At 37.7% G+C, this 15,269-nt stretch overlaps 1 long non-coding RNA gene across 1 annotated transcript; it reads left to right on the forward strand.

Moving 5' to 3' along the window:
• Positions 1-3,411: 3,411 nt before the first annotated feature.
• Positions 3,412-13,194, forward strand: LOC134568876 (uncharacterized). The gene is made up of 3 exons (XR_010084065.1): positions 3,412-3,467; positions 12,467-12,513; positions 13,137-13,194. It is a non-coding gene; the product is annotated as an uncharacterized LOC134568876 (long non-coding RNA).
• The last annotated feature ends 2,075 nt before the right edge of the window (positions 13,195-15,269 follow it).

The raw sequence follows: 15,269 nt of genomic DNA on the forward strand, positions 1-15,269 counted from the left end.
GTGGATTGTTCCTGAGGGGATTTGTGCCCCATTCAGCCAAAAGAACATTTGTGACATCAGACACTGATATTGGGTGAGAAACTTTGGCTCACAAACTGCATTCCAATTCATCCCAAAGGTGTTCAGTGGGCTTTGTGCAGGCCACACAAGTTTCTTTACACCAAACTCATCAACCCATGTCTTCATGGCCATTATGAGTTGACAGGGTATTCACCAAATTAAAAATTTCCGCAAATTCAACCAGAATGGAAAAACTGATGAAAAAAGCGGAACTGGAAGAAATCTTCAACTTAGTACTCAAAAGTTTTAGCTTCAGTTTTTCCATTCAGATTTAATTCACAAAAAATTTGCCTTTTTTTCTCACCCTCTGCTCCCCCACATAGTGTGCGGTGTATGCTGGCTGTGTGTAGTGTGTACTGTTTTCTGGATCTGTGTGTGATGTTTGCTGGTGCATGAAATATGTGTGTGTGATGCTTGCTGGCTGTGTATAATGTATTTGTACTTTAATGCACGTGGGTAGCGAAGGCTAGCCTGTCTGTTCCGATCACACAGAAGAGCTACCGTAGTTCAAATTGCCGAAAAACGTAATGCTTGCCATGATAGAAAGTTGTCAGAACACAAGTTTTATTGCAGCTTGTATGGGGCTGTGTAGCCTCAGACTGGTCAGAGTGTCAATGATGACCACTCTCCACTGTCGAAAACGCCTTCAATGTAGACGTGGGTGTCAGAACTGGACCATGGAGCAATGGAAGAAGGTAGCCTGGTCTGATGAATCACGTTTTCTTTTAGATCAGACGGATGTCCGAATGTATGTGCATCGCTTACCTGGGGAAGAAATGGCAGCAGGATCCTCTGGGCAATGTTCTGCTGGGAAACATTGGGTCGTGGCATTCATGTGGATGTTATTTTGACACGTACCACCTACGTAGAGACTCTACCTAATAAGGCTTGTAGGCCAAATTGTATCCAAGGTATGTATTGAGAAGGCTATTTGTTAAAAATGCACAAAAACACAAATCATTTGTGTATTGCTCACAAAAGATTAAAGCTTATTGGAGGCGTGACATTGTATTTTGGGGGCTGTCTTTCCCCCAAGATATTTTGACTATCATTTGCACCTTTTTGTCTTGTACATATTGTGTGGATTGTGGTGTCTCTTATGGGGAGTTAAGGTTCCTTGAGTATGGAGCACCAGTGGGGCAGAAGTGGTGCTCTTCAGGATGTCCCATTGTAGTGTCAATGTTATTTTATAGAGATTTTATGACCATGTGCTAGATTGCTAGATGTGCTAGATTTTATGCACCTGTTAGTTAGCAACACTTGAACTCCATAATTAGTATTGGTGACCACATACTTTTGACCAAAAAGTGTATGTGTCCTGGTTTGCACTCATCTATATAATTTATATCTTTACAGTTCAACTCATGTTTTTGAGCTTCCTCTCCTTCTTGCCAAAGGCTTCTCATTATTAATGTTCTAATGGACTACGTATTACAGTCTTGGCATGCATATCACAGAGTCTTGGCATGCATATTGGTTTGCCAGATAAAGAAAAGATTTACAGAAGTGATTTATTATCCAAAGATTAAAGAACCAGAACAAGTACCTTAAAACTGTGCATCAGTGCAACGTTGATGGTGCATAGAGTGTTTTATAACTGCAACAGTTTGTTAAAATTACTGTTGCTATAAGACAGGCCATTCAGAGTTGTCAGTGAGATGTTCGCATAGCTTGGATTTTTGTTTCTCAGGGAGAGGTCTTTGCTGTAGCTGTGCGCATGTGAGGTCTTGCTATTCAATAAAATATGACGCAGGCTAATGATAGTTAAAGTATCACTATATGGTCATGAACACAAACATGTATTCCTGACCCTATAGTGTTAACACCACCATCTAGCCCCCCTGGGCCCCTCATGCCTCCATAAATATAGTACAAATCTTACTGTATTCAAGCCAGAAGCTGTAAATCTGCATGCTGTTATACTCAGAAAAACAAGCAGTCTGTTGACATGTGGTAGCCTGATCCAATCACAGTGCTTCCCCATAGGATTGGCTGAGACTGACAAAGAGGCAGATCAGGGGCAGAGCCAGCATGATTCAAACACAGCCCTGGCCAATCAGCATCTCCTCATAGAGATGAATTGAATCAATGAATCTCTATGAGGAAAGTTCAGTGTCTGCATGCAGAGGGAGGAGACACTGAATCACAGGATGCTGTGCACAGTGCTGCCCTGTGCTCTGCTGACAGCAGATCTGAGTGGATGGAGGCATATTATGCCTCCATCAACTCCGAAGTCCCTCTGGTTCACTCTGAGTGACTGCAACTGGAGGTGTTCCTAGCTTTCAATGTAAACACTGTATTTTCTAAGAAAATACAGTGTTTACATGAGACAGGCTGCAGGGAGCTATAGTTCTCACCTGAACAACCTCATTAAGCTGAAGTTGTTCAGGTGACTATAGTGTCCCTTTAATGATCTCAGCCACAGTATGGGAGCAATAGGAGTACCCCTCATCTTAGGAGGTGTGTGGTATTGGTCTTGGAGATAAACTACTCACTGGATAGAGGTATATGGGATAAGATCAGACTTCTAACTATTGGACTTATAAAAAAAAATCTATGCAGCAGAATAAACCTAGTGCACTTGAATGTGCCGTGGGAAAATCAAACTCATGCAGAAATCTAGCCTCGTCTCACACCTTTCAAAACCCTTCTGGACAATTTGAACGTAGTAAAACACTACACATAAAACAAGTAAACAAAATACAAAGACCAATACACATGCTGGCATATAGAACTCCAAATAGAACTTTGATATGTTAAAGGGGTACTCCAGCCCTGATCCTTTTTTTGTAATAAAATATGAATAATTATTAGGTTTTTTAAAAATATATGTTTTTGCAATGAATTGTCCTTTAGTTCCCCCTCCCGATCGCTACAAGAACACTTATAAAATAAATCCAGCGCTGGGCAAAGCTCCCGCTATTGCTTTTCATGCCTACTCCGGTCACGGCAGCCGATAACGATAGTTTGATCATTGTGACAGGTAGTCAAAGTGGTCAGTTGCCATGGAATCACGACACCTTTTTATTGCAACTGGTTCCTATATCTTTTTTTCACTGATTCAAAATAGATTTTTATTTAATTCCTTCTTTTGTTTACATTGTTTTTCAGCTGACCTAATTGGTTTCTATTATCAGCACTGGCATGGGGTCATGTGAAAGTATAACTGTGGATTGTTGCTATTTACTGTGTCCCATTCTTGCTATTATATTGTTTAGTATTCGCTGCAAAATATTTATGTTTTCCTCATTCCTTTTTTTTTTTTTTTTTAAATATATGGCGTCATAGATGTTAATTAAGTTTGGATTTGCCCACTATGATTGTTTACTAAGTTTGTGTTTCACTTCCATGGTTACTACACACACTTCCTACAGGAGGGATTTTCAGTTTTGGCTCCAAAATCTCACGTATTTAAACAGGATGATGTACTTGATTTTTCCCATACATGATTCTCTACGAGAAAACATTGTATTTTTTATTTCTCTATCTTTAATAAACATATATGATGCACCTTATCTGTTGAACTAGCAGAGTCTCTATTTTGATACTACTACTTGGAGGTTGCAGTCATATACCAGGGAGTACCAGGTAGTGTACTGGTTCCTACTCATTTTCCCCTGGAGTGCCACACCGTATTCTTTGGCTGAAATTAATGGACAACATTAAAGGAACACTCCATGCACTATACTGTTTACGGTGCCAAGAGTGCACTGAGCATCAACTATTGTTGGTAGTTACTGAGAGAAGTAGGAAGAGCACCAGGAGAGAACAGTATCTCGTATGACTGCGATTATGGAGGATGAGAAGAAGCTGTTGATGATCAACAGTGTCAAGGAGAATTAGAATAGTGACCACTAGATTTTGCAGCAATTAAATCATTGGATCTTAGAGGCAAACAGCAGTAGTTAGATAAGTTACTAGCTGGATGGAGAGGTATGGTCAATGTTGTTTTTTTTCAGAATCGGGGTTGTGGTCGCATGTTTGCAGGGTGAAGGAAAAATGCCAGCGGAGATGGAGAGGTTGAATATTTTAGTGAGGGGCAAAGCAAACGAATGTAAATGAGATACGAAAGGCAGAAGGACTGGAGCTGAGCAGAAAGCTCTGTTGGCGTTGAGGGTGCGAGTGAGCATAGAACAGCTAAAGGAGCGGTGTTGGCTGAAGTATTGGTACGGGAAGGAGAGCGATTAGAGATATCTTCCCTGAATGCCGAAATCTTCTCAGTGAAGTCAGTTGCAAAGTTTGTAGCGGTTAAGTAGGAGCAGCAACAGTTCAAAGAAGAGAGTTAAAAGTGTGTTAGGGGCATTTAAGTCTACGGGAGAGTAAGGTTATGAGGGTATTGAACTAGGTTTCTTTTGCAGAGTAAAAAAAAGTCCAACTGTACGATCTTAGCATACATTTATAGTGGAGAAAGTCTGATGCAGAAGGACACTTTCTCCAGCAGCGCTCGCTAGTTCTGCAGCATTTCTAGAGGTAATGGGTAAGCTTGGTGAGGGGGGTGCTTCCAATGTTTAAATGAGAGGGTGGAGTTTTAAAGGGAGGTTGCAGAGCTAGGTCAGGTTTGAAATAGGTAAAAGGAGAGTTTGGAGGTTGGTGGAGTACGGGGTATGCCGATGTCAAAGGTCAGCAGGTGACTGTCAGAAGAAATGGAATATTGGAGCGATTAGAGGCGGTACAGAACTTGGTGAAGATGAGAGCAAGAGTGCATGAGGCCAAAGGAGGAGGTTACAGAGAGCAGTTGAGAGGCTTCAGAGCAGTTAGAGTTGTTGATGGGGATATAAAAGTCCCCAATTATAAGGGAACGTGTGCTAGAGAAGAGGAAGTTTGTCAGGTGAAAATGTGTTGAATAACCTAGGATGATCGGCGAGGGAGAGGGGGAATAAATGATGTCAATTCTTATAGAAGTGGGTTTAAATGAGTGAAAAGGGATATGTTGAATATTACATAACTGTAACTGTCCAAAACGCCATGAAACTTGGACATCACAGGATATAAATGTGTGTGTTTTATTGTAGTAAAAGCCAACAGACTTTAGACTTTATTCATATTAAATTACGTTTCATATATGAATATTTGATGTGAAATGGGAGCTCTGTTTCTCCTGAATTAAATGATATATAATAAGTGTGGGTGCACATATTATGAAATGTAAATTATAGTTGAACAGACATATAGCTCACATTTTAGGTTTTGTTTTGGTCCGAACTTGGAAAATGACCTCCGATCTTGAGGGGTTAAACTGTTTTAGAAAGGTTTGACGTATTACCTGGGGTCCACTAAGTGACCCACTTTCACTTTAGAAAGCTAAAAAGGATGCATGTGCAGTGCAGGGCAAGCTCATTGGCAGAAAGTGTCAGCTGGAGGGCTTAGCTCATTAGCTCAGACAGAGAGCATCCCTCTCTCTTCAGGAATAGTGGAGGTGAGGGTAGTGCCTGGTGGACTACAGGTAAATTGTCAAACTGCTAGCAACCGTTATGACTTGGAGGGGCACCAGGGCACTCCTGGCACCAAAACCACTTCAGTGCTCTGGTTATGGATATGGCTGGTTGCAGTGTTCTTTTAAAGGGATAATACAGACTGGAGATTACCCAATTTTTAAAAGTATATATATATATATATATATATATATATAAAAAAAATATATATATATATATATATATATTTATATTTCTGCATTTTCTGAAAACTTCCAGGCTTTGGATAAAGTTCTGCCATGACCAGAAAGTGACTCAAGCAATCATAAATGATGAAGTCCTATTATTAGCTTCCATTTAGGTTTTAGCTCGTTTGTACCGTTACAGTCTTATGATGTCCACTAAGACAGGTGAGAATGAAATACCAGGAGGGCACTTCTGCCCAAGAGATCTAGATCATCCCCCATTTTGATGGGTCTCTTCAGTGATGGACACATTGATAAAGTCTGGATTCCATTTAAGCTTTACATACATTCTATTTTAGAATTCTGTAGGTCTGTATTAGAGTGTATAATCCATGTGGAGAATTAAACATTGGCATGGCTTTGCATCTTATTTTGCATCAATATTCAGTGTACAGCATACTCTAGTGCTGTACAGTGTAATGTTTAAAGCAAGTGTACAATATCTTACTTCAGGGTTATTTATGAGAATGAGAATTGTTGGGAAAGCAAACTAAATTTCGAAGTTAGCCTCTGAAAAACAGCATTCACAGAATTTTTTCCCAAACCCTGTTTGTGTTTACGTGGAAATTCAATCTTGACTTGTCCTGTTAGCCAATAACATGCACTAGTTATGAGTTAGTGGTCGTTACCGAAAAAATTCAAATAAATAAAATCACGAAGACTTTTGACACATGTAACATATACAGTAAACGTGCAACATAGTCATATGTGCAAAACCAGTTTCTAAAGGGACACTATAGGCACACAGACCACATTCCCAATAGGAAAGCATTGATTTAACCCTTTTCTATTTGGAAGGCCTAATGCTCGTTGCGCATGCACATTCGTTTCTCCCTTGGAGCTAACGTCAGAGGAGGCGGAGCCAACGCACAGGGACCTCACCGCTGGAATAAGGTGAGTATTTTAAAGGATTTTTAACCCTTTTATTGCCACGGGGAGGAGGGGGCATGGGGTTGGCATGGCAGAGGTGTACATTTGTGTTAGGAATAAAGCTTTGTAATCATAACATTATAGTGTTCCTTTAACTTATTTCAGCTATTTACCACTGGGTTTGTGCAAGTGAACAAAGAAACATTTATTTATTATTGAGTTAGGCTATTATTTATTATTTTTATTAGGCTTGTGAATATTGCTCCTCTGGGGGTTGTGAGGTAGCAAAACATAGTGCCACCACACATCACATAATGCTACCTCACAACACACAGCGACCACATTACTTACACTAAACACTAAAAGTTTTACTACCATGGAGCTCTGTGATACATTTATATGAACTGCACGTTTATGTGAATTTTACTACTGTGTAGCTCTGTGATTGTATTGCAGATGAGCTCTGTGATTCATGCATATGCCTTACACATTTCTGTGAGTTTTATTGCTGGAGAGCTTTGTGATACACACTGCAAACCCAGGGCTTCAAAGCTATGAAATGCATAATATTCTGTGGAACAGAGCAATAAATGGGTTTATATGCGTTGTGCTTCTGTTAACTTAGTATGGGCGGCCTTCACTGTTTCAGTAGGTCTTTGATATTTGCAATTATTAGTGGGCGCCCCTAAGCATGCCTCTGGTATCTCATGTTTCTCTTCTATATGATTACTGAGGACAGAGAAAAACCTTATATCGATATATCTGATCTTCATGCATGTTTATTCAACTAACTAGCATAACTGTCTTTCCATAGCACTTTGCATTTAATCTGTCCATTTAAACCCACATTAACCAACGTAAATTATAAATATATTGGATCTCTCTCTATGCCATGGGGGGCTAGATGGTAATGGTAACACTATAGGTTCAGGAATACATGTAGTTGCACTGGTGACTATATTGTCCCTTAAAAACAAACAAAAAAAAAACATTTTAAATAGCATTAAATAGCCTTTACCATAATAAGTGACTTCCCCTGCTCCTCTGACAGGTGAGGTGTAGTGAAGGAGTGAGAGTGACTCAGTGAGCGTCACTCAGCTAAAGGCTAGTGCAGACTCTGCTCCTCTGGACCTGACAGACCGGTCACAACACAGCGCGACATTCTCTGTTCATTTCCCTTTGTTGCGCTGAATCTACACATGCATCCCCTTCATGTCCGCGTAACCAGTCTGGGAGATGCATTAACGTTTAGTGTTCGGAAAAGTGGCGCAATGTTCTAAGGTCCAATCAGTCAGCTCTCATTCATCTCAAAGTGTCGGAGCTGCTGTTCTTCCTTGTGCATTCAATCTACTTAATAGTTCACACGTGTTTAATTTTTTTTGGGGGGGGGGGGGATTGTAAATAATAAGCATAATACAGAAACCTTTAGTGTACTGAAGGTTTCTGTATTATGTTGTATATCTTTTTATATAGCTTTTGGACTGGAAATGGTTTATACGATGTCTTTATTATATTAAATGTTATGCAGTTTTTGATACACTTTAAGATCTCTCAGGTTAATCTTTAAAGAGGTGAAAACAGCTAATATAAATGTATGACTACATATTCCAATGCATATGCCAGGAGCAAGCTGTAATTTTATTTATTTATTTTTCTTAGGCATACTTTCATTATAGGACTGGAATTAATATCATCTTATGACTTAGTTACCGGTATACTAAACTCATTGATTTAGAATGGTTATGCTTCTGATGTCTCACTTTCTCCATTACTTGGAAGGCAACAACTAAGTACAAGTTTCTGCTGTGTAAGAATGGAAATGCAGTGTTTTTTCTCTTCAGGTCAGTGGAAGCCGCTCGTATTCTCCCACCCGGAAGTATCTTGGTGCTAGTGTTTACAAACATTCTGAAATGCCGTATATTCTTCCCCAATGATAAATTCAGTACTCATCTATGGCAATGGCGGGTGATTGACATATGTAAACATTCACAAATGTCTCGGAATTCGAGATAGTGTCAATATGTATTTAATGTACTGTTACAGTAGCCTTGATATAGAACAAGGGCATAGGCTGTTCAAGGACAACGAGGATACTACAGGTATTTTATCAAATGATGGTCTCTGCAGAGTGCCACCCCCCCAACAAGTGATATCATCACATTCCACCTAAGGGTACGGCTGCAACGATGTCATACTTGGATAGTAGCCAATGGGAAGAGGTGTTTGGTGTCACTGCAGATGCTGTCTCTGCGTGGATGTAGGAAGCAAGGGGGCATGGGGTCAGATTACCTCCAGATAATCTTGTAAAATACCCCAGTCATTTTGTTGTAGCTTTTAATATGATATGTTTTAATTATACACAACACATATTTTAAGGAGTCAGTTATTTTCTTTTAAAACAACTACATTTCAACAAGAAGGTGCAAAAATATCACTATGTAACTGAAATATCCAACATCATTATTTGGTATAACATTTATGTACCTTTTTGAATAACTGATTTTTAGTTAGAAATTTTATTTTGATGTGAATATAAATGGGAGGACTGGTAGCTTAAAGAGGGATCATCACTTCTCTGGGAATTACACCATTGATTAAAGCATTGAAAATCACACATAAGTTTAACTTTTTTCATTACCTGTTTTCTTAAAATTTATATTGAAGGGACACTAAAGTCACCAAAACAACTCTAGGTTAATGAAGCAGTTTTTTGTATAGATCATTTATCTTGCATGGAAAAAAAGGTTTAATTTGTCAATCAAATGTTAACTTACTTTAGACGTTTTTATCTGCTGCTCCTAAATTTAACTTTAAGCACACTCAAGAGCTGAACAGAGCAGGAGATGATACATTCTAAATTAAATAGAAATTACAATAAAGGAAGTATAAACATTAGATGACTCTTTACAGAAAGTGTTTAGGAAAGCTGTTGTCACATGCACGAAGGTGTGGCTAGGGCTGTATGAACAAAGTGTTTACTACTAAATGGCAGAGAACAGAGTAGTGAGAGGGCATAATCTATACACTAAAACTGCTTTAGTAAGGTAAAGTTGTTTTGGTTATTATAGTTTCCCATTTAAGATTTCACTAATTACATCTCAATCCATTTGAGTCCAGGCACAGCCAGGGCACACATTGGGTGAGGTGGAAAAATAAAAACATGCTTTAATTTCACCTATTCCTTTTATACTTTCTCTGACTGCTGACTGCCATCGGAAAAAGGAGAGAGCATATAACAAGGATGGACAGGGAGGTAAGATGGAGGCGACCAATTGCAGGAATAAGAAGTATAGATTTCTAAATTTAGTATTGTTTCACACCTGCCAAAAAAACAAACACATTTTAATAAAAATAGTGGATAAGTACCGGTATATAGATTAAAATCCAGTTACCCTCTAATGGTATAATTTGTTCCAGTTCCTCTTATAATAAAGTATCATATTAATAAATTACTTGGACAGAATAATTTTCTATATTTTTTTAATTCAAGTTACCCCAAAACACTGTAATTAATAATAAATCTAGCACCAGTACTAAATTCAGTTATAATAAGTTGGTGTGCAAAAATATTCTTATATGTAGCTATCTGTTCACTTTCTCCCAATATAAGATCCGGTTACAAATGAAAAACAATATTCATAGAGCAACATTTTGTGTGAGGACGTCACTTGGCCGAGGATGGCGGTAGTGGAGAGTATCTGCAAAACGCTGACCAGGAAACGTTTGTGCTCTTCCTGGGCAGTTTTTGAATATTATTTGTTAGCATGTGAGCAGCTTGAAATCAAGTATTTTGGATTCATTCCATGTCTGTATACACATGAGCCACCGTTGCTGTATTTGCAGAGGGAGCAGAGTTTCCATACATCTTACTTGAGGTGCACTGCTTGTAGGACAGCAGCGTTCATACATTTGAAAAGGAGCAAATTAAAAAAGTGCTCTTGCTTGTTTATATTTCAGCTTTTGCGCTTTATTTTGCATTTATATGTTACTTTATGCACACCATACCTACACACAGGGTGTCAAGGAAGCAGAAGGAAGATACACAGCGAGGCTGAGTGTAAAGTCATGCTTTGCTGAGGGTGTGAGAATTACAATTACTTTGAACACTCTACCTGCTGGTAATGGGGAAAGTTGAACAAACAGGAAGGAATTCTATGCATACGCACCTTAACAATAAAGTTGAATGTGGGGTGGATTGTTAACAATGCCATGATGGACACATGTCTCTTCAGCCTATGTAACTATGGTGTGAGTTATTTAATGTGTGTTTGAAATGAGTGCATGAGAGAAGAAATTCAGGCTTGTTGTAAATAACCATTTAAAGGAACACTCCAAGCACCATAACTACATCATGCTGTAGTAGTTATGGTGACAGCCATTGCCCGGCTTCTCCCCAGTATAGGTAAACAGCTTGCTAACAGGTTGACACACCCCCTAAACGCAAGTTGTGTCACTGGCAACACCCCCTTGTCTGCCCGACTACCCGTCCACATTACAACCACTTTTTTTTTTATTTTTATTTTTTACTACCACGTAGAATGATATGGAATAGCAGTAATATCGTGCACAAGACTAGTTGAGATTCTAGACTAACATATTTAGTCTTAATTAAACAGGAATATAAATATATTCAGATAAGATTATTTTCTGGTTAAGTATAGAGATCTATAGATAGAACCCACGTGTGAATTGGTCATATTAAACACGTGTTCCTTTTTAGCTTAGAGAAGGAAAAAAAGTCCCAAATTAACTCAGAGATTCCTCTTTATTAGCTTTGACTGTGGGTTGCCATTTTTCTAACAATTTTTATTTTTATTTCAAAATTTATAAAAAATATAATCTTGATGAATATTTAAAATTTTTCTTGTCTATGCTGCTTATAAATAAAGCTAGAGATCTTATTAGGTATAATTCTTTGTGCCAGCTAATGTTGGCGCTCGTGAAATGAACATCCGTGGGACAGACATGTGACAGGTTGCCCTGTGTACGGTGCTGATGCTGTTTGTTGGGTGACGTCAGTTGACTCACTGGAGTGATCAGGCATCAGCAGGATTTGATAAGCATCCTCGGGATTGTACACGCTCCATATTTATTGGATTTTTACAGCCCGGCTGCTGAAAATTTCCTCTGAGAGAAAGGGAAAGGCCAAATCTTTGTTACATTGTATGCATTTGTTTATTCTCCCTGCTGAATATTTTTCTCAGTTTCCATCGACCGGATCATGTGTTCTCCGAAGGCCTTGTGCCAGCATCTTTTTTTGTCCCAGTGCCATCTTGTTCCAGTTTTATCTGTATTTTGAGCATTTTGGACCAACTGCTTGTACCCATCTGTGTGCTGGAATACTTAAAAAAAATGCATTAGATTAGATTCTGATGATACATAGGCATACAACCTGCTGAAAGCAAGTCTGGGAGATATGCCAAGTGTTGGCAGAATAGTGAATGAGCGGTTCAGTAAATAGACACTTTCTGTTTTAGAGAAGATAGTCTGGACAAAAAAATGGCTAGTGCAGCAGCGAATTTATATATTCTTTGCCATTTCTTTTCTGCATTAATGTAATTTGTCATTATTGTGATTATGGCTCGTTTGGTGCTGTGATGCAGATTACAGGGTGAAATATTTCTTCTGCATTAAGATTCATTGAGCAGACCCGTCGCTTTTCTCTCCTTTTCCATCATTGCTTTGTTTGGAGCTGAAGTCATTTGCGATAATCCAATGACCCCTAAAACTCCCCCGTTTCCCCCCCAAAAAATATAAAAATATACTGCTGTATACATATATGTTATCATCACTTGATTTTATCTTTTTATTTACCTTTAAAACAAAATAATTGTTTTGTATTTCTGTATGATAAAACAAATTTTTTTCCTTTTTTTTCAGGATCTATGTATATCGCGATGACGTATTATTCATAGATTTTCCACACGGTAAGTATTTTTGTACTTTTTTTTTTTAAAAATGTTCTAAATGCATGTTTGTTTTTTTGTGCATGTGCATCAATATATGGGTATTAGTCCTATTTATGATCTATAAAAAATTATAATACATTTACAAACCAATTAAGTCTATTTCATACATCTATTCAACCTAAATTTAGTCTTGAAAAAACAATTCTACCATCAGTAAGGTGATCCATTAATAAAAAATAATTTATGCCGCTTACTAAACATTCATTGCACTAACAGCTGCAGTACTAGACAGTATTTTGTAAATAATGAGAAAAATATCAATAAGGGGGTTTAATGGGTCTGTATTTTTAAAATATTGTGGACGCCTGTACAATAATAGTCTTGGCATGATTTGACTTGATAAAATGGCGTATTTTTTTCCTGGCTTTGCATAGTGTAGAAACCATTTTAATTCCCAAGCTGGCTTAAGGATATAATAAAGGCACCTTAACTTCAGTGATATATTCCCTTCTCTGGTGTGCAGTATTGGTAGATTTTTATCATTTGTATAATAAAATGTGCTTACGGAAACCTGGGGTGGTTCTATCCTGATTGTCATTATTTTTTATTTTTTTTGTGTCTATCTGACCTTGCTTTTCTAGGTGGACCCTAAAGCAACATCCTAATATTTTCGTATTGACTGCTCTCCCGCCACAGACGTCTAAGAGGAAGCTCTGAATTTTCGGATGAGGTAGTAGGTTGTTTAGTTTTTTGGTCATACCCACCACTGGGAGATAACTACACAATCTACTGTCTTTCCTAAAGTTACAGAAATGCATCGGAGTCTCAAGGTCTCGAGTCTCAAATGAATTGTTTTCTGCTGTTAAAATTACATGTATTTTTTACTTCCAAATTATTGATCTGTTTTACTATAAATAGTTGATATATTTTTGTGAATAAATGTGAAGGAGTTTTGTCCGTCCATGCTGTGACATGGTATAATAACTTTGCTCTTTCCAGTTGCTCTGTCAGGGTGAGGTAGTAGATTGTATAGTTGTGAGGTAGTGATTTTTACCTTGTTTAGGAGATAACTATACAATCTATTGCCTTCCTTGAGGAGTGGACGTTCAACAATGCCATTAAATTATTAATATGTCCATACTTGTGTTGTTTTTCCAGGAATTCTATGGGTTTTTTGTTGTTGTTGTGTAGCGCCCTCTGGTGACCCAATACAATTGTTGCATGCAAACAAATTCTGAAGAAGGCTATAATCAGACATCTTTCCTATTTACATTTACAATGAGCAGAATCAAAGTTGGGATCATTTGTAAACCTCAGGGTTTTCACCAAAATGTGAATTGTTAGGAATTCCAAGCAAACTCAAAGGGAATTTCAAATTCTAGGCAAAATTACCAAACCAAAGCCATAGCTGATCAGGAGAATTCTTTTCAGCGTTTCAGCTTTTTTTGCAGTAAAATTTGAAAATTCACTTTGAAATAATTTTGAATTCTTGACAATGTTACACTTTTTAATGAATAACCCTGTGAATTTCAATAATCCTGTATTTGCCATTTGTGTATTTTTGTAAATCGGTTTATTGTCGAGCAAGGCAGGCATGTCGAACTTTGGCATCCATTTATTCTCTATTAGACATTCACTGGAGCAGATTTGTAGTACAATATTATCTGGGGACCTCACAATGACACTCTTAATGTGACGTTTACTGTGATTTTAAAGACGCATTTGCAGATGCAAGATAAATAGAAAGAAGTGGGTTTCTAGGAAGAGGTAGTAGGTTGCATAGTTTTAGGGCAGGTTTTTTGCCCAGGAGGAGGTAACTATACAACCCGCTGCCTTTCTTGGGGCCTTTTATTGCTACAGAATAAATAACCTTTCCGTGGACACCAGCCTGCAAGGAGAAAGGTACAAAACAGTGTGAAGTATGGATGTGTGTTGTATATCTTACGGTTTTATCTGGTAATGGTATCATGTAGCATTGTACTAATCATCAGTGTTAATATATTGCGCGGCACACCACATTAGATGCTTTATAGAAGAAAGATGAAACTACTTTAGTAGTACTTTGAGTATTGTACATTTAAAAAATATATATATATTTTAATGTTGGTTGAGAAAAACTATTTTTTATTCTATATAGGAGTCTGCAATACTAATGAAACCTATCTTTGTCTATCATATTTAACACTCCCGTCACAGCATTGGAATTATAAAAACACAGATATTCAAACTGATTTGTGTAAATAAAAACAAAATATAAGATTGTTAACTTTTATTTGTTTCTTTTTTTTTTTAGACATGTAATTGATTGCTTAAATATTATTTCTTGAATATAGTACTGTTCCTGGATAAATAAAAATAAACAAGTACATTTTCATTTATTCATACTTCATAAAAATGGAATATGAACGTAATTGATCATCTTTATTTCAGATAGCGATTGAAATATTAGAATAAGAGCAAAACTACAGTTGTTGTCACCTAATTTAGGTATGCAACACTTTGAGTTCCTGGATAATCTTTTTCATTGCCTGGTCATTGTGGGATTGCTGGTCCTGCTCCTGAGCACCGGGTGGCTGCTGGGATTGAGTGCGGTTCCTACCATTATTTTTGCAACATACTTTAGGTATAACAAAAATAGATTACGGGGGTTTGAAAAAAGAAAAAAAAATATTGTGTGGTAGGAGGTCATATGAACCACATTAGCAGAGAGTGCAACTTACATACCAATCCTACCCATTCCAAGATAAAGTCAAATGTTGCCTGGTGACTGTTGT

Source organism: Pelobates fuscus, chromosome 7 (assembly GCF_036172605.1).
Source record: "Pelobates fuscus isolate aPelFus1 chromosome 7, aPelFus1.pri, whole genome shotgun sequence".
Taxonomy (NCBI): domain Eukaryota; kingdom Metazoa; phylum Chordata; class Amphibia; order Anura; family Pelobatidae; genus Pelobates; species Pelobates fuscus.